The 19,234-nt window shown below is 36.1% G+C and overlaps 1 protein-coding gene and 1 long non-coding RNA gene across 5 annotated transcripts in view; one reads left to right on the plus strand and one right to left on the minus strand.

The window, feature by feature from the left end:
- LOC111180337 (uncharacterized) overlaps nt 1-17,815 on the plus strand; it is a 61,690-nt gene extending 43,875 nt beyond the window's left edge. The window contains exon 3 of the long non-coding RNA XR_016388360.1: nt 4,667-17,815. This is a non-coding gene — a long non-coding RNA (uncharacterized LOC111180337). The remainder of the gene's footprint in view (nt 1-4,666) is intronic.
- Nucleotides 1-19,234, minus strand: part of EMC2 (ER membrane protein complex subunit 2) — a 209,468-nt gene that overhangs the window by 186,931 nt on the left and 3,303 nt on the right. The gene's annotated exons all lie outside the window — the stretch shown is intronic.

The raw sequence follows: 19,234 nt of genomic DNA on the forward strand, positions 1-19,234 counted from the left end.
TCTTGCATCTTCCCATACATGGAAAAGTGCTAAATTTATTAACTTAAGGTATCTGGTTTCCTTTAATTAACGGTAATTTTTTGATGTTCCAACTACCTGGTCTTTGTTGCAAAAACCCCTGTATATCCTGCCTCCTCCTTTACCTCCTTGGAGCAGTCCCTCAGAGCTATATCTGAGAAGCTGTCTCCCGGGCTTGAAGTCCTCAGAAAGTCTGCCAAATAAAACATAATTCTCACTTTGTTGACATATTATTCCTAATTGTTCTTTATTGTTTGTAATCTGTGTTTTAAAGGCATGTTCTTTTTAGCGTGGTTGCTAATTCTAGTGCCTAGTAGTGCCAGTCAGGGAACGTGAATGCAAGAGGCCTTTCAGAGGGGCTCTGGCATTTAAGACCCATATCCCCTCCAAAGAGGGTGGCTGCTACCCAGCCCCATTTATCTGTTGCCAAATGGGAACTTAGACCTTGTGTTGCCATATCTGACTTTTCCAGAGAAATCAATAATCTGAAAAAAAATTTTTTAAACGTCCTGATTTTTAAAAGTTGGCAACTAATTCAAATTAACTAAACAAAGTAAAATGAAACACTATGAGGATCCAAACCAAGGGGGAAAAAATGCCTGTGCATTGGATTCAGCCCACAGGTTTCTAGTCTGCCGCCACCTCTGCTGTGCAGTCTTATATCGTAATCTATTTGTGTGGCAAATGTAGGCAAAATATTGTAAAGTCTTTTATTGTGGAAGACGTTATTCATGTGAAGAAGGTGAGAATGTTCCAGGGCTCTGCAGAAAAAGTGTACTAACCAGACTCCCTGGAGCCCTGCAGAGAAGAGCTTTGGCTGTGCTAAGGATGATTCTTAGTTTCTTGTATACTTTACAGTCTGCAAATCCTTCACTATGAGGACCTCAAAAGAGAAGCCAGACTTTTCCATTGATTCCAAGGCTGTGTCAGCAAATGCCAGACCCAGCAGGCCCTTTGTATTGTATGTTAAGGCTCCAAACAGCTGTAAATAGTTTGTGCCAAGATCTCTAGGAGTGTGACACACACACAGCATTTTACATACCCCAGGAGGCCAATTAAAGCTAGGAGACCGAAGATCACAGTCTTTGAATACAGTCACCACACCTCTCAGGGCTGATGGCCATGACGCTTTTTTTCTATTCTCTCCTCATCAGAAATGAAGACTTGGATTGAAGGTTATTTATCCATAGGTTTTGGTTTAATTTTTAGCAGAGCATAAGAAACCAATGCATAGATGTCTAGTCCACATATTTTCTTATCGACATGTTCTCATGTGAGTGAATTATATACCTTCTTCTTATAGGTTACCCATTCTGTTGAAGAATTGGGTCAGTATATTCTTTGAACAGAAACTGCTGATCTTAAAACCTCCTCAGAAGTGCTGAAAAATCCTTATGTTGTAGAAATCATTTGTGAAACCTTTTATGGGAATAAATCATGCATCTTAATTTACCAGAAAATCATTCCCTCCTAAAGGAACTTGATTCTGTTTCGGTATTGACAAATCTCTAATATTTTTCAATTCTTTATCACAGTATTCTTTTGTCTTTGGACCAGGTTCATATAGTAACATATTGTCATATAGTATTAGCTACATGGGGTTGGAACAGCCAGGTGGGGATAAAATGAACTAATGATCACATGATGTTCTCATGAACTTTTGTATCACTGACAGCTGCTATGATACCTTAGAAACAGTTGGTGTAAAGGGACATCCATAACAAACTGGGGGTGCATTATGCCAAAAGCAGCAGTGGGTAAAATAAAGAATACTGATGTAGAACTCCTGCCTAATGGAAAATAAATACAAAACCTAAGGGTGAATCTAACAATTTTTACTCTGTGAATAGAAATTTTTATTTTTGGCTATTATTCACAATGAAAGGTAATCAAATTCTTTGCATTTTTTAAAGAACTAAGTCCTCAAATTGACTACTTGCATTATTTCCAAATTAGTACGGTTTTTCATTCTTTTGTTTTACATACAATTTTTACCTACATTTTCATCCATTTAACATCCATTGCTGAGTAAGTCTCTTGGAGATCAGCTGTATGCAGAACTTCAAAAATGAGAGAGTTAGAAGATATCTTACATGGTTAGAAAAAAATTTTTTTTGTCTCAGATATGTACGTAATTTATACTAGGCGGGGATTGTTGGCCAACCTATTTTTCTAGAACACAAACATAATAAACAAAAAAATGTTGAGAGACTGTGGATAAACATGTAGAATATAGTTAGAAATGGAAACATTAACCTGGATCATTCAGGGAAAATGAACAAACCACCACTGAGGAAAAGGACATATCAACACACAGTAAATTTCCTTATACAATTTTATAGACCTGTTCTTTACTCTGTTGTTTAGAAGAAAAAGCAAATAATAAGTCCTGGCCTCCTTCTGCTATTTTTTGAAATAACAAAGAACTTCAGACAGGTAATAATTCAGCTCTACGTTGTTAGTCAAGCTTTATCACAAAAGAGCCTTGGAAGGAAACTCAGTCACCCTATCCTTTGTCTTGTTAATACCTTTCCACTCTTCTGCCTTACAAACAAAACTACAATTTTGTTTGAGTAGCAGTCCCCCAGCACCAGGCCCAGGGGATAATTTCTTATTAGTCTCTATCAGTCATAGGAATCTCATTTTTTATTGGCCTGCAAGTGAGCATGCACCCCATTTCGGGAAAATGAGACATAAAGAGAATCTCCTTGGGGAAAAACGTTTCTTTTGCTGCCTGTTGCCTTCCTTTCTGCTTTGAATACTCTCATGTAATGGTGTAGCCATGTGATTGTGGACAGGGGTTGGGGGTACAGAAACCAAAAGAATTCCAGAAACATTGACTAACACCCTGACATTGCTGAGCCTCTGAGGAAACTGCCTAATCTCCAGATTTCTTATTAAGTGAGAACACAAACTTCTGTGTGTTTAGACCACTCTAACTTGGCCTAAAACTTACAGCTAAAAACATAATACATTCAGCATGAATAATTACGCTATTAAACAAAAACCCAGAAACAATAAATAACAAATGTTGACTATGCGCCAAGCCCTATTTTCACCATTCAGTTTCTCATTTATACCTCACAATAATCCTATGAGGTTTACTGTCATTATCTTCATTTATCAGTAGGGATGGTGAGATATAAAAAAGTTAGAGATATGACTGGTAAGTGTTAGAATTAGGTGCTTATACTCCAGCAGTCTTGTTTGATGGGATTGCCATTTTGAGATTTTTATGCATCAACTTTTAAAAAATTACTTGTATTCGAATTCAGGTAAATAAAATGACTATAGATGAAATTGTCAGAGAAGAATATTCTCAGGTAATGAAATCTAATGGAAGAATCACAATGTGTTCTGTAGTTGTTGCTCACTCCAGTCTGTGTTTGTTCTACATTGTTGCTAATATGATGCTGTGATTATATGTACAGGTTTTGGGCTTCATTGTTACATAACTTTTGGCATAACTTTTTTAGCAGAATGGTGCTTTGTATTCAGTAGCACTAAATATTAATAAAGCACAGGTACAAAGAATCTTTCACACCATATAAGCAGAGAAAGCTATTATTTTAACATAAAATGATATCAGATTACCTCAAATACAATTTAATGGGAAGACTGACAGAACAGGCAAAACACTAAGATTACCATCACCAGTGTTCAATCAATGGATTTTCGTTTTTATTATGACTAGAAACCAGGAAGCAAGGAAAAGTTGCCTTTTTCAACACCAAGCATATATGAATAGCAACCACCACCAATGGGGGGAAAAATTGCATACTTGGGAAATAGAAATTTAGTACCCAAATTGTCTCAGATATGTATGTAATTCATACTAGATAGGGATTCCAGTGGGTCATCATAAGAAAACCAAAATTTAAAGACATGATGCAGAACCACATATTGGGCACTCATTCATGCATAGCCTTTTGAATGCATCAGCCAATATATTTCTATCATGAACATAAAATTTATAAACTGTAGTTGTCTCTTTTCTTTAATGGTTCACTTGCTAAGTTCAGTTTATTCTGGCTTTCCCCAGAGTATTTGCTTTTAAACTGCATTAAATTCCTGCCCCATTCTTGTATTTAGACTCCATACTTCCATCAGTACTTTGATAATAAGATCGTATATTTCCAGACTAGCTTTTATTTCATTTTGGCTTAAAGATTTCCTCTTTATGGAACTGGACTTATTAAAATAATTTTTCTTTTAATAAAAGATCATGGGGAAAAAGAGAGAAACAAGATGGAAGGGAATGTGCTTCCTTATAAAAATATTGGTAAAAACAATCAAGCTCAAGGGTAATGTTGACTGGAAAAAAAAGCACAATGTAAGAGCTATGAGTTGAGTTTTATTCAGTGTCTTACTGAGGACCATATCCCGGGAGACAGCCTCTCAGGTTGCTCTGAGGAACTTTTCCGAAAAGATGCAGGGGAAGCCAGTATATATGTGATTTTGGCTAAGGAGTACATAAAATCCAACTTATGTCTTGGTAGAAAGTTAGTGCTAGTCATGAGGAACAGATATCTCAGTTAATAATTTTATTACTAAGTATGGGAAGATGCAAGAATCTGGGTTCATAACAATTTTTCCTGAATATGTGTAACTAACTATCTAAGGGCCTGTTTTGTCTGTTTTCCCAAAGCTCAGAGTGCCTCATCCTGTTCTTCATCCTGAATTCAGGGACTGCAGTAGCCAGTGACTTAATCCTTGTAGAACTGGGTGGTGAGTGACACTCTCTGTTTTACAGTAACTTCTTTTAGAATGTACATTAATTTTTGGAAAAATTTTAAAAACATCCTGGAGTACCAAAACCACACTCATTAATATCTTAAAATGGCAGCTGCAATAATACTAAGCATATAATCAATTTTTAAGGTGATTGTTCAGAAGGGGTATGGGCAAAATTTGAAATAGGTCACATTTGTCTTCTCTCTTTCCCTCTATGGTTTGGATTTTCTCTAGTGTAATGGAAAGCCTATACTCACTGTGGTCCTTTGGACAAGTTCCTTAACATATCTGAGTCTACTTTTCTCATTAAAAATAAAAAGGGGTTCTACAGTCTCAGAGTTTTTGTGATAATTGCTTAAGCTAATGTTGTGAAACAATTTTATAAACATTAAACATTCTAAACTTTTTTATCCATTCCCCCTACATCATTAAAACTTACTCATCATGTGTCATTGTTTAGTGAACCACAGTGGCTAGTTATCATCTCTCATAGTTATTTGTGTTTTAAGTTATTTTAGCTAAATGAAAGAAGAGCAGCTGATTTAATCCTAAAAAGCCCAAATTCTCCAGCCTTCTAGGGTAATCTTAACAAGTTTTCTCAACTCCCTACCCTGTAGACACTGGAAATTCAGGCCCCTCCACAATTCCCAGGTGTTTCTTGGGATGGTGTAGGGATGTGAGAGGTTTGCACGATCCAGACATCTCTCACTCCCAGGCCCAATCTCCACTCACTGCCTTGCCTCTGTGACGTTTTTTTTTTTGTCTGTATCCTTATCCGCCTGTTCATTTCCCAAAGCTCCACTAACAAAAGACAGTTGGGTAAATAGCAGTTTTTTTATTAAACAGAACATGTGGGGAGGAGGAATATGCCCAACATAGAAAAGGAAAAAATAAAATTAATCATTAGACGATTGTTTTAAACTGTGTGTCTCCCATCTTTGGATATTTCCCACTGTCTTTCCTCTTCTGCTGTACTCCTCTCCTCCCTGTCCAGAACCCCTGAAACCTCCAGTCTTTAGCCCCATGCCCAACTAATTGAAAGTTCCTGTTAGTATATTATGCAGAGCAATTATTCTTCCTTTTTTCTCCCCCTTCAATTTTTTCCTTCCAGACTATGCCTAAGGACCCTGCCATCACTTAAACATATTAAGGTAATTTTCTAAACAGAAGAACAGTATAGAGAACTAAGCAGAAGCATTGAAATTAGAGTTTACCTTTAAAATGTTTTCAAGGGCTATGCAAATTGCTTCCCTGCACTATTGCATTTAACCTTCACAACAACCTTATGAGATGGGTACTATTATCCTACTTTTACAGAAGAGGAAACCTGAGGCCAAATCCATATTTACTCACTTGTTTCTGTTCTTTTATTTTGTTAAGGAAGAAAGGTTTCATATACACTAGATTTAAATGATATTTTGATCTAAAAACATGAGCTGAGGTCCCATCCAATCAAAAACAGAAATAATCAATCCGAGTAATGGAAATAATTGGAATAAAATTTTGGTGTGTGTGTGTGTGTGTGTGTGTGTTTAGCTTTCTCTACCCTTCGTTAATTTCACAGCATACAGTAATTAGCCTTGAACCATATTTACCCACATTATATACTTGATCTTATCACTCATTCTGCTACTTATACTTATTCATTGTGTTACCAAGTCTAAACTTGTACTACTCACTGCAGGACAGGCCAATAATCAAGAGATGAGCTGTTGGGGCAGGGAAAAACGACTTTATTCAGAAAGCCTGCAAACCGAGAAGATGGTGAGCTCATGCCCCAAAGAACCATCTTGCCTGAATTAGAATTCAGGCTTCTTTTATACTAAAAGGGGAGGCCATTATGTATAATTTAAGCTTATAGGCAACATCCCTTTAGTGATTAACTTGTAATAGAATACAAAATGTTCTTCCCTATTACAATTATATTCTTTATTCAGCTGTGGATTGCCACAGCTTTGGAGGAAATTGATTTCTCTACTTTTGAATCTGACAAGGAATTCATGAGTCTTTGTCAAATATGCATAATTAGCTTACAATGGTGCCAGCATTGTTACTTCTTTTTTGCTTTTTGGAATTCTCAAATTATTCGGGTTTTTTGTTTATTATTTTTAAAATATTTGGGAAAATTCAACATGATTTTGTGGCATGATGACAGAGAATTGGGAATATTGTGTTCTGATCTTGTTACTCTCCCAAAATTCCTAAGGGATCTTGGGCAGTTTAAAAACTTTTTCTCAGTCTCTGAAACTTCACTTTAAACTGGGGAAAATGCCTAGCTCCACAAGTATACAGAATCCATTACGTAAGAGATGATTTTAAAGGGATTTTAAAGATGGTTTAACAGGATTTTACAATATGCAAAATTAAAAGATATTTTATATATAACAATAGTATGTGTTCTACTTATGAATTGCTGCATGTAAATGCTCTTAATTACACAATGTAAGAGGACTTTACACTCCAAGTAATCTTAGTCACAAGAAAATTCTAATAATCAAAAGTGAAGGAATTTTTTTTCAGTTATTCATACACATAATAAAAGAGCTAAATTATTCTGCAATGACCATGGAAAATTTATTATGAAAAACAGTACTTTTAGAGAATATATTTGTTACTTACTTCCATATTTACTTATGAAAATACATCGTTGTGACGCTACTTTTGCTTTTTTCAATATTAGGCATCATCTACTGACATCCTACTGGGGCTGAGGATGTAGCTCTCTTTTCTCCACCCATCGCATCATACGTACACTTGCTTCCAGTCCCTTACCCTTCCAATATAGTTAAAGTACAATGTTAGTTATGTCATTGTTCAGTATTCACATTAGTATATCTTTCTAAATGCTATTCAAATCTGTGTCATTGAAAAGACTAGGATTACTTTGACTTTATTGCTAATCTTTATATTTTTCCTTGAGATTAATGTTGCCTTATTGTTTAAAATTTTAATTTTTAACATGTTTGTCATAAATTTAAATTCAAACCTTGAACTCCCCGCCAACTGTCTGAATCTCCGCTTAAGAGTTCAGATACGTCAGATATTCTGTTAATCTTGTCTCCTCGAAAAAAATCACTCCTGGAGCCTCTGGCCTACACTTACATGGACCGTTTACACCCCTGGAATTGATTTCCTTCACCTCACCTCTTTCCAAGTCTCCTCTTTTATCTTCACTCTCATAAAGTTTTTCTCCAATAGCTTCCTGACTAAGGTACATGAAAGGAAATTTTTTTGAGACCTTGCATGTCTTACAATGCCTTTATTTCGTTCTCACTGTATTAATAGTTTATATAATAATATAATTCTCCATTTGAAGTCATTTTTGCCTTAGAATTTTGCAGACATTGTTCTATTATCTATATCCTGGTGTTTATGTCAAGAATTCTAGTGCCTTTCTGATGCCTGCTCTTTGGTTTGTGACCTGTTCTTTTGTCTTTGGAGATTGTTGGATCTTTCCTTTATCTCTAGTTTTGTGAATTTCACTGAGATTTGCCTTGGTAGGTGTGTCTTTTCATTTGTTGAGCTGGATGATTTATAACTTTTTTCTGAGAAGAATGTTTTCTTCACCTGTTTTCCTATGCTTTCTTTCTTGAATTTTGGAAAGGCTAAGTGGTAAAATCCCCAGGACCTGAAGTCAGACTGCCTGGGATTGAATCCTAGACTTTCTACTTATCAACAGTGTGACAATTTTTTTGTCTCAATTTTCCCACTAGGATAATTGTATTTGATCTCCTGGACTGTTGTTCGTTCTTTTTCTCCCCACCTGCCAATTCTTTGTTTTTTTCCTACACTCTGTAGGAGATTTTCTCAACTGTATCTTCCGCCTATTTTTTTTTACCTACTATCATGTCTTTAACTTCCAGGAGCTCTTGCTTGTCTCATTTTTGCACTATCCTCTTATCCCCAGAGGATATTAATGATTGTTTATTGTTTTCTTCTTATTGTATAGCCTCTGTTTCCTCCAAATTGTTGCTTTTCCCCCTCTCTTTTTTTTTTTTCTTTTTTATGTTCTATGTTAAAGCCTTTCCTCAAATGGCCAGTAATCATGATTATCTGTTCAAATGTAAGGATAGGGGAATGAGACATTGATTTGAAGATATGAGCATGAAGGATAATGATCAAGCATGGACCTCACAGAAAGATCATTTGGCTAGGACATTTTGTTGATTTTCTCCCAATTTCAGAATCTTTACATATTTAGATGTCTTTGGGAACAATTTCCCCTGAAGAGACTCCTCCAGTGTCCTTCTTGGAGGATAAAGGCCTGGCTTCTGGTACTCCAGGAGTCAAATGGGCAGAAAGGACTAGACATCTCAGAATCCTACTTTCAGTAAAGTACCCCTTAATCAACAACTGTCCAGCGTCTGCATCTACCAGTCCTGTTGTATTGTACCTTCCAAGCAATAAACCTCTGGTCTTCTATTGGAATGAAGAGGGGCAGTCTAGCACCTGCATAGAGAGAATGCACTATGTGTCACTAATTCCTGACATTTTAGAGGATTTTGTGAAATAAACTAAATTCATTCTTTACTGCTCCCACTGCAGACGAGATATAACTTTCTCAAGTATGCTAAACCAGTACCACTTTTCCATCTGCTTTCCAGCTCTCCCAAAATTTTGTGTGTTTTCCCCATCCTTTTTGGTTTATTTCTTTTAAAAAATCCATTTTCTACACTAATTAGAAAAGATACATGCACCTCAATGTTCATAGCAGCATTATTTACAATTGCCAGGATATGGAAGCAACCTCTGTCCATCAACAGAAGAATGGATGACAAAGATGTGGTATATATATACAATGGAATACTACTCGGCTATAAAAAAGAATGAAATTTTGCCATTTGTAGCAACATGGATAGACTTGGAGGGCATTATGCTGAGTGAAATAAGTCAGACAGAGAAAGACAAATACTGGATCATATCACTTATATGTGGAATCTAAAAAATACAGTAAACTAGTGAATATAACAGAAAAGAAGCAGGCTCATAGATATAGAGAACAAACTAGTGGTTGCCAGTTGCGGGGGGTGATATAGGGGTGGTGGAGAGGGAGGTACAAACTATTGGGTGTAAGATAGGCTCAAGGCCATATTGTACAATATGGGGAATATAGCCAATATTTTGTAATAACTATGAATGGAAAGTAACCTTTAAAATTTTATTAAAAATTAAATGCAAAAAAAAATTTAAAGAAAACTAAAAATAAAATTTAAATTAAAAATCCATTTTCTGATTTTTCTTGGTGGGGCTGTGAAGGGAGTAAAATTGGATGTGTGGGAGTAAAATTGGATTTTTACCTGGAAGCTACAAAGCAAAGGTTTCAATGGGTCTTTGAGATTGCCAATCTATCTAGAGCCACTAGAGACAGATTTTTCCTCAACTCCTCAGAGAAACCTCATGAAAATTAGGGAATTTGATAGAGATTTGTCCCCTCACCAACATGGTACTGCCATCTGCACAAGTAGATTGAATAATTGCTGTGACTCTTCAGCCTTAGAAAATTATTTCTTGACATCTAAGCTTTTTGTACTGCAGAAGCTTATACACTTAGTGAATGGGAGGAAAGAAGAGGCAACTTAATCATCATCCCATCTTCTCTACGCCTTATGGACCTTTTGTTTTGCAACAAAACAAATGAGAGAGTGGAGATTCTGGTTGTGGGAAGTGAAAAAAAAACCAATTAAGCACAGACAAGTAGAGAGATGAACAGAATCCTAATGGCAGTGAATCCCACCTCCAATTCGTTCTTCCTTGATTTGTGACTTTATATCCTTTCTAGTTACGTGTATCAATGAGATATAATTTGTTTCCTCAAAATCATTTGGTGTATGATTCCATTTCTTACTACTGAAAAAGTCCTGATTAATTCACTAAAGAATCAACAAAGTTTCCCAGTACTAGGAACATGGGAGTGATTTTCATCAATATAACTAGCATAGAATTTCTAAATTGCCTAAGGAATTATGGAGAGATTTTATTTCTACTTCAATATTTTGCTCCTAGAAAAAAACCAGACCCTAAATACAATAAATAGTTACTGGGCATGTCTAAAAAAAAATACACATGAAGGGCTTCCCTGGTGGCGCAGTGGTTGAGAGTCCGCCTGCCGATGTAGGGGACACGGGTTCGTGCCCCGGTCCGGGAAGATCCCACATGCCGCGGAGCGGCTGGGCCCGTGAGCCATGGCTGCTGAGCCTGCGCGTCCGGAGCCTGTGCTCCGCAGCAGGAGAGGCCACAACAGTGAGAGGCCCGCGTACCGCAAAAAAAAAAAAAAAAAAAATACACATGAAGAAAGATACTTTCTATCTCAACTTTTCTTCCCTTATTCAAATCCCAGTGAATTTAATTTAGTGAATGGAGTTTCTCAAGGTTAAGTTTTTCTAGAACACTTTCTTAAAGTTTTTGGTGCCTGCTTCTCATCTTCTGGCAGATATCAATATAATTTGACACAAAATAATTAAATTCAGAATTATTACTCAACCAGTAAAGCTCATCCTTCATATTACATTGAGTGAGTAGATGGATAGATAATATCCATCCTTCTAAACACATAATTTTAAAATAAATTTTATGTACTATTATTTTTAAGATTCAGAAGCTCTTATACCTAAAGTACAGTCCCAGTTTCTGACAATAAAATTGTTCCTAGTCATATAATGGCATAAACGTGTAACTATTTGGGGATAGAAGGACAGAGTACCAAGGGTTATGGCTGCTTGATTAGCTGAACAAATTGAAAATCACTGTCTTGAAGACTCTTTGTTTTCAATTTTTTAGAACTTAGCACTCAACTGTAACTTAATAGCCACAGCACACGTACCTGCCTATGCAGTACCATCTCAGGCTACATCGTTGCTTATCTTCCCTTATCTTTACCTTTTCAACTTTCAAAATATAGACTGTTACTTTGTCCTTTCTCATCTTTGTCTCTTTTCTCTCCTTATGCTCCTGGTTCTTATGAAAAGCTTTCCATTTATAACTGGTTTCAAGATCCCCTAAACCTGTGGGATAGGGAGGGTGGGAGGGAGGGAGACGCAAGAGGGAAGAGATATGGGGATATATGTATATGTATAGCTGATTCACTTTGTTATAAAGCATAAACTAACACACCATTGTAAAGCAATTATACTCCAATAAAGATGTTAAAAAAAAAAAAAGATCCCCTAAACCTGGATAGTGATCATTTACAGTTTCACCAAAATTAGTCATTAAAATTTTTTGTAAGTTATTTAATATAGCACCCTCAAAGAGTACTAAATCTTCAATAGAAATCAAATTAAAATATTAAATATAACCAAATCACCAATTTAATTCTTCCCTCACAGTTTCACAATGAGTGTAAGAGCCACTTGCGTTCACCTGGAAAACTAGAATTAACTAGTTGGAGAACTCCCTGATCTTCAAGCAATCATAATTTGGTTTTATTTAACCTCCAACATGCATCACTTTCACCTTCTTACCTGCCTCTCTGCTGATGCTCCAGGCCCCATTGTTTCGATATATAGGAAAAGGGCCATGATACACATAAGCACACCAGAGGGGTTACTTTTTATCCCATGCCAAAAAAAAAAAAATGTTCACAGACATTTGGGTATCCTTAGGTATTTTCACTTCCACTCCCCTCACTATTAGAGAAGGGAGGGGGATCAATGGTTTAAGTAATTAGTTTCTGTGTGTTACTCCTATTCATGTCCTATAGCTGCCCTACAGCATCTCAGCTGAGAAGCCTGAGTTGGTGTTTTTTAGGTGGAGTGAAGCTCACTTTTAAGTTTCTCAAGTTGATCTTCAAGGGAGTCTGAAGATCCCTTGAAGATCATCGGAAGTCCATCGATGTCTTCAACTTCATGCTTCGAAAAGTTATCAACCTCATAACAAATGGTATTCAATAAGCACCACTATGTCATTGACCCTTCAGCTTCTGGAACAGGAGCAAAGGGAATAGGAGTGTATATATAGCAACCTGTCCAGCAAAGCTGCTGTTGTATAAACATGATTTAACACAGGCAAAAAAAAAAGACCTCTTGGATTGCTAAGGTACATGTTTTTTCACTTTACACTGATTGTAACAACTGGCTTTTCTGTCTCTGAAAAGAAATAAACTAGTAAGAACTTGTCAAATGCTATCATTTATTGTGCGTGCCACTTGTAGAATGTGTTTGTACAAGAGAATTTGCTCTTTCCATATGGTTTAAGTTATTGGCAATGTAAAGCTAAACAAGTGCATTTTGAAAGCATGGTGTAAATGACTTCCATTTTGGTTATTTACAGCTGTCCACAGCTATCAATGTTTTTATATTAAAATTATTAGAGGGACTTCCCTGGTGGCACAGTGGTTAAGAATCCGCCTGCCAATGCAGGGGACACGGGTTCGATCCTGGTTCAGGAAGATCCCACATGCCGCGCAGCAACTAAGCCCACACGTCACAACTACTGAAGCCCCAGCGCCCTAGAGCCTGTGCTCCACAAAAAGAGAAGCAACGGCAATGAGAAGCCTGCGCACTGCAATGAAGAGTAGCCCCTGCTTGCTGCAACTACAGAAAGCCCATGTGCAGCAACGAAGACCCAATACAGTCCAAAAAAATAAATTAAAAAAAAAATTATTTGGACAATTATTGGGCTAGAGGTGTGCACTGAGCTTGAAAATATGACCAAGAACGATTCACATAGTGAAGACTGTATACAAAAGTAGCTTCCTTGAACAAGAAGAGTTATCCTTAGCATTTCATTTTATCCAAGGATCTTGATATAGCTTGTCCCTGGAGAAATTCCCCATCTTTTTCTTATTACTTGGGTGTTTTTCCTATTTTAAAAAATGAAATTAGATGAGAAAATTAAAAGGTACAAATATTGTAAGAGAGGAGGCAGTATTTGCAAGTAGTGTAGTGGCTGTCTAGAAAACCCAATAAAAGCAAGTTAAAATAATGGGAAACAATTAAAATTCACTAAGCATACTAGTTTAAAAAAATAAAGAAATCATTAACTTTCCTAACACACCAAAACATTAGCTTGAGATTATACAGAAAGAAAAGATCCAATTTACAATAGAAATCAATAATCAAAAATCTAGGAATAGGGGGCTTCCCTGGTGGCGCAGTGGTTGAGAGTCCGCCTGCCGATGCAGGGGAATGGGTTTGTGCCCCAGTCCGGGAAGATCCCACATGCCGCGGAGCGGCTGGACCCATGAGCCATGGCCGCTGAGCCTGCGCGTCCAGAGCCTGTGCTCCACAATGGGAGAGGCCACAACAGTGAGAGGCCCGCGTACCGCAAAAAAAAAAAAAAAAAATCTAGGAATAGGAACTTCCGTGGTGCCGCAGTGGTTAAGAATCCGCCTGTTAATGCAGGGGACACGGGTTCGAGCCCTGCTCCAGGAAGATCCCACATGCTGCAGAGCAACTAAGTCCGTGCGCCGCAACTACTGAGCCTGCGCTCTGGAGCCCGCAAGCCACAGCTACTGAGTGCACGTGCCACAACTACCGAAGCCAACGCCTAGAGCCAGTGCTCTGCAACAAGAGAAGCCACCGCAATGAAAAGCCTGTGCACTGCAATGAAGAGCAGCCCCCGCTTGCCACAACTAGAGAAAGACTTCGCACAGCAACAAAGACCCAACACAGCCCCCAAATTAATTAATTAATTTTTAAAAATCTAACAATAAACTTTATTAAAAAACAAAGAAAAAATTAAAATTCTACTGAATATGTCAATATATAAGAGGGCATAACATTTTCTTTTATAGAAATGTTCATTATTATATCAATTTTCTAATTTAATTTATGAATTCATTCTGATTCCAATTAGAAAATGATTTTGTGAAATGTAAATAAATAATTGAAAATTTTTTATGGCAGATGATTGGATGCATCAAATTATTTAGAAAAATCTGAAAGAAAAGAGTAACAAAATGAGACATACCTGCTAAATATTAAAACATATTATAAAGTAATTAAAATAATATGATACTAGAACAAGAATAAAAAGATCAGTGGAACTGATCAGAAAGTCTAAAAATGGATGCAAGTACATTTGAGAATTTAGTATAATCTATGGAAGAAAGACTGATTAGTCAATAAATAGTGGGATGACTGGCTAGCCATTTGGAAAATAATTAAGCTAGATTCCTACCTCACTCGTTACACTAAAATAAATTCCAGATGGATCAAAAAAATTTAAAGTAAAACCGTAAAAGTAGTTTTTTAAAAAACTCAGATGAGTGTTTTTAATAAAATTGGAATAGGAAAGACTTTTAAAAAGTGACACAAGACCCAGAATTCAGAAGGAAAAGGCTGATAATTTTGACTACATAGAAATGAAAGTTTTCTCTGTATTTAAAAACATCAATAAAGCCAAAAGATACAAACTGGAAAAAATGAGCATGACAAATATGGTAGAAAAAGGACTAATTTATTTAATATATATTTTTAAAACTCTTAATTTGAAGGTCCATAAAAAACAAATAAAAACTCAATAGCAGAATGGACAAAGGACGCAAAATGGCAGGCCTCAGAAAATGAAACACTAATCATACAAACCTGTGAGAAGACACTGAACCTCACTCATAATTTTTAAAACTGCAAAATAAAGGAGAGCAATACAAATTTCTGTAAATAGGTAATAAACAAGGATTAGAATTTGATAATATTAAGTATTAAAATTTCCATGTGCATATAGACAAAGGTGAAAAAATTATATTGTTAATGAAGTTTTCTTAGAAGAAGAATAAATTACAGTACTTTTTTGAAAGGCAATTTGGCATTATTTATCTGAATATAAATTTCCATTGACCTGGCAATTGCATTCTAGCTATTTAGACAACAGGTAGACTCACATACATGTTAAGGTTTATGTATAAGCAGAACTTACATTCAACCAACAGGCAAAGTTATAGCTATACTGGTTGTTAAAACAACAGAAACCCTTTTGCAAATGGTTGCTGCACTAAGCTCCTTGAGTTCCTCACCCAGTACCTCAGCCATCCTACCCTCTGCAGTGGAGTTCTTTGTGACCCAGCAACAAAGGATTAATGCCTAGTCTAGCAGGGGACCACTACAGTCTCCATCCAGCACTAAAGTTGGGATCCATTTTTATTGGTCAGTGTCCATGACATAAGGATTATTAAATATTTTCAATATCACCTCTGTGAATAGGATGTTCATTGTAATTTGTTTGAGAATATATAAATACCCATTAATAGAAGACCAATTAAATAATTTGTGGTATTACAGTAGCATGAAATATTATGACACAACTAAAAAATAATGAGGTAAATTTATATGTAATGATATGGAGAAATATCCACAACATATTGTTAAATTTAAAAGCCATGTTGTTGAACATTTTGTATGTTCTTATTCTGTTTATACATTTTAAAAGACTCTATAATGAGATATTTTTAATATGCATAGAAAATGTCAGGAAGGATACACACCAACGGTGAACTGGGTGGTAGGAGTCTGAAGGTAACAAGGTACTTCTGCTTTTTACTTATATGCTTCTATACTATTTGCTATTTTTTTCTCTTCTTTTAAAAATTATTTGGTAGTTTGAGTCTCCTTAGTCAGGTACCTTGAAATTTCATTCCATGGACCCTCTTTCAGTCTACTGAAGCCAATGAAACATTTCTCACAATGTTTTTAGATGCCTAATGTAAAATATATAGAGGTACAAAGGAAACCAATTACATTGGAGTAAAGTTATCAAAATATTAAAAACAAAATTTTGATATAGTAATATAAAATCTTATTTATTGACACAATAACAATATCCAGGAGCAGGTCTAATAACTGATGTAATTTCAAAGATGTAATAAGCATAAATGATAGTTTTAGATATATGCAACAATTATAATGTGATAGAAATATGAGTTCCTGACACTACTGTGGTTTATTGTTTACATTCATAATTAGAGAAAATGCTGAATTTTAGTTGGCTGTTAATAAAAATAAAGATATAATCTTTCCTATCCAAGTTTACAGATCCTCAGAATTCTATCCATGGACCACTTAGGAGACCATGTATTCCAGATTAAGAAACTCTGCTTATATAAGTTTGAAAATATTAGTCCCTTATTTGAAACAAGTTTCACATCCTTTAATGTAGCTATGTAGCCTCATTGGTTAAAGAGAGCCGTTTACATTTGTGTGGTAAAGAGAATGGAGTCCTCAAAAATGATTTCTAGATCACTGTCGTTTAAAATAGAGCCTTAGTACGATAGTTTATTTGAAGTTAGCTCAACTTTTCAAAGTACAGTGCATCTACAATATTTCATTTCTCTTTTCTCTCTCTATTTTCCTATTCCCTTCATCCTTTATCTGGATACTGGCTTTCTTTTCTAACTCTTTTCTTCATACTAGCTTTTCCCTACCAGCTGCTCTGTTCTCTAGTCTTTCCACACTTTTAGATTGTCTTTTAGCTTGTTTCAATTCCAGTTCTTGATCTTGTTTTCAATGGTGGTTATAATTAACTCTTTATAAATCAAGATATTAACTGTTACCCACTATAGGGCATGCAATTTGAGATAGTATTTCAGTAATAGGAGCGGATTTACATTGATCCATTCACACTACAACAGAGTCCCCACTGTGACTAATGATACAAAGGGTCAAGGTGACTGGGATTAGTGGTTATAGCATCAGTGGTTAAAGAATAGATCAAATTTTTTTTTTTGGTTTTCCTAATACTACTCCATCCTTTTCCCTCAATTTTACAGCAATTCTTAAATTTACTTATTTTTAATTAATTAATTTTTGGTTGCATTGGTTCTTCGGTGCTGCACACAGGCTTTCTCTAGTTGCAGACGGTGGGAGCTACTCTTCGTTGTGGAGTGCCAGCCTCTCACTACAGTGGCCTCTCCTGCTGTGGAGCATGGGCTCCAGGTGCGCGGGCCTCAGTAGTTGTGGCACGTGGGCTCAGTAGTTGTGGCTCGCAGGCTCAGCAGTTGTGGTTCACAGGCTCCAGAGCGCAGGCTCAGTAGCTGTGGCTCACAGGCTTAGTTGCTCCGTGGCATGTGGGATCATCCCAGACCAGGGCTCAAACCCGTGTCCCCTGCATTGGCAGGCGGATTCTTAACCACTGCGCCACCAGGGAAGCCCAAATAGATCAAATTTAACAATCCTATATAGGAACGTTGGATTGACCCTGTATTTTGACATAATGCTTTCTAATCTGATATTTTAAAAATATTGCTGTCAAAAATTACTCTTTTTCTGAAATTATACCAAATTGTGTTAGTTCTACTTTTCTTTGCCAGTTGTTTAAATGGTTAGTGTGTGTGCATGAGTGTGTGTACGGATGTATTTGGTGTGAATACAAAGCTGGCTGTGACTGCTCAAGGTAGAGGATATATATAGATTTTGTATTTTGATTTCAGAAAATACATGCTCTAAAATCAAAGAGATTGGGAAACAGAAAAGTAATGGTCATGTGGAGTGTAGCTGAGTCATATTTATAGTAAAATACTGGAATGTAGCATAAGTGGGTTCCCAAATTAGTGGAGTTCTATATTAATGATTCAGTCTCTTGCTGCTGAGGTCCCCAGTGATCTCATCCATTCAGAGACTTGGTTGTGTAGCTTTTTCTTGTTTGCTATAATATCTGTCATTATAATGTTAGCTCTTTACTTGAGCTAGTTTTTGTTTCTTGCTACAAAATGTGCTCTGGATAAGGTAATTGTTTTGAGAAAAATTCCTAAATACAAGTTTGTTTTGTGATGATTCTGTTTGGGAATCCTTACTAATTTTATTCAGTTTGTCAGGGCACATATGTAGTCAGTACATAAAGGACTGTGGTGAGATGTGCCCAAAAGTTGAAAACAAAATTTTCTTTGAATGAAAGAATAATAATCATACATAATCATGGAAGTATAGAAGTAGTCCACTCTGAAAAGATAGTTTGTAAATATGTGACTTCCAAATGAGGACATTTTGGAAACCCTCCAAAAAAGGTAAATCCATAGATTTAATCCAGTTATAGAAAGAATGACTTAAGAGAGCGACTATTACATGCAAAATAATATATTGAATAAGAATGCTAACATATCTTCTCCACTATCCTGGGTGAGACGGGAGTGCCCCAAAAGGCTTTCCTAATATATTATATCCTGACAGTGAACATGGGTACATTGGCCCTCATAGAATATTTTCCTTCACTTTAACTCATATTTACAAAGCAACAACTTTCTTACTATGATTATGTTTCTTTTGTAGATTTTCCATTGGGGAAAAATAGCAATACAGTGGTCAGATGATAAACAGTGTTCAGGGCACTTGATCATTATATTTATCATTAAAAATTAATGAAATGGACTTCTGGGTTGTGCATCATTCTTTTGTGAGCCTGGTTAGCAGAAGATTTGCTGAGCCTAATCTTTTCCTTCTTAATTTACTCTCTTGTTTTCTGGAAATTACCCCAGAGTAATTTCCTGGAAAGGGTGCATTGACATTTTTATATCTTGCATATCTGAAGGTGTCTCTATTATGTGCTCATGCTT

This window comes from Delphinapterus leucas, chromosome 17 (assembly GCF_059928025.1).
Source record: "Delphinapterus leucas isolate spDelLeu-1000000601 "Yukka" chromosome 17, BTC_Dleu_Yukka2, whole genome shotgun sequence".
Classification (NCBI taxonomy): domain Eukaryota; kingdom Metazoa; phylum Chordata; class Mammalia; order Artiodactyla; family Monodontidae; genus Delphinapterus; species Delphinapterus leucas.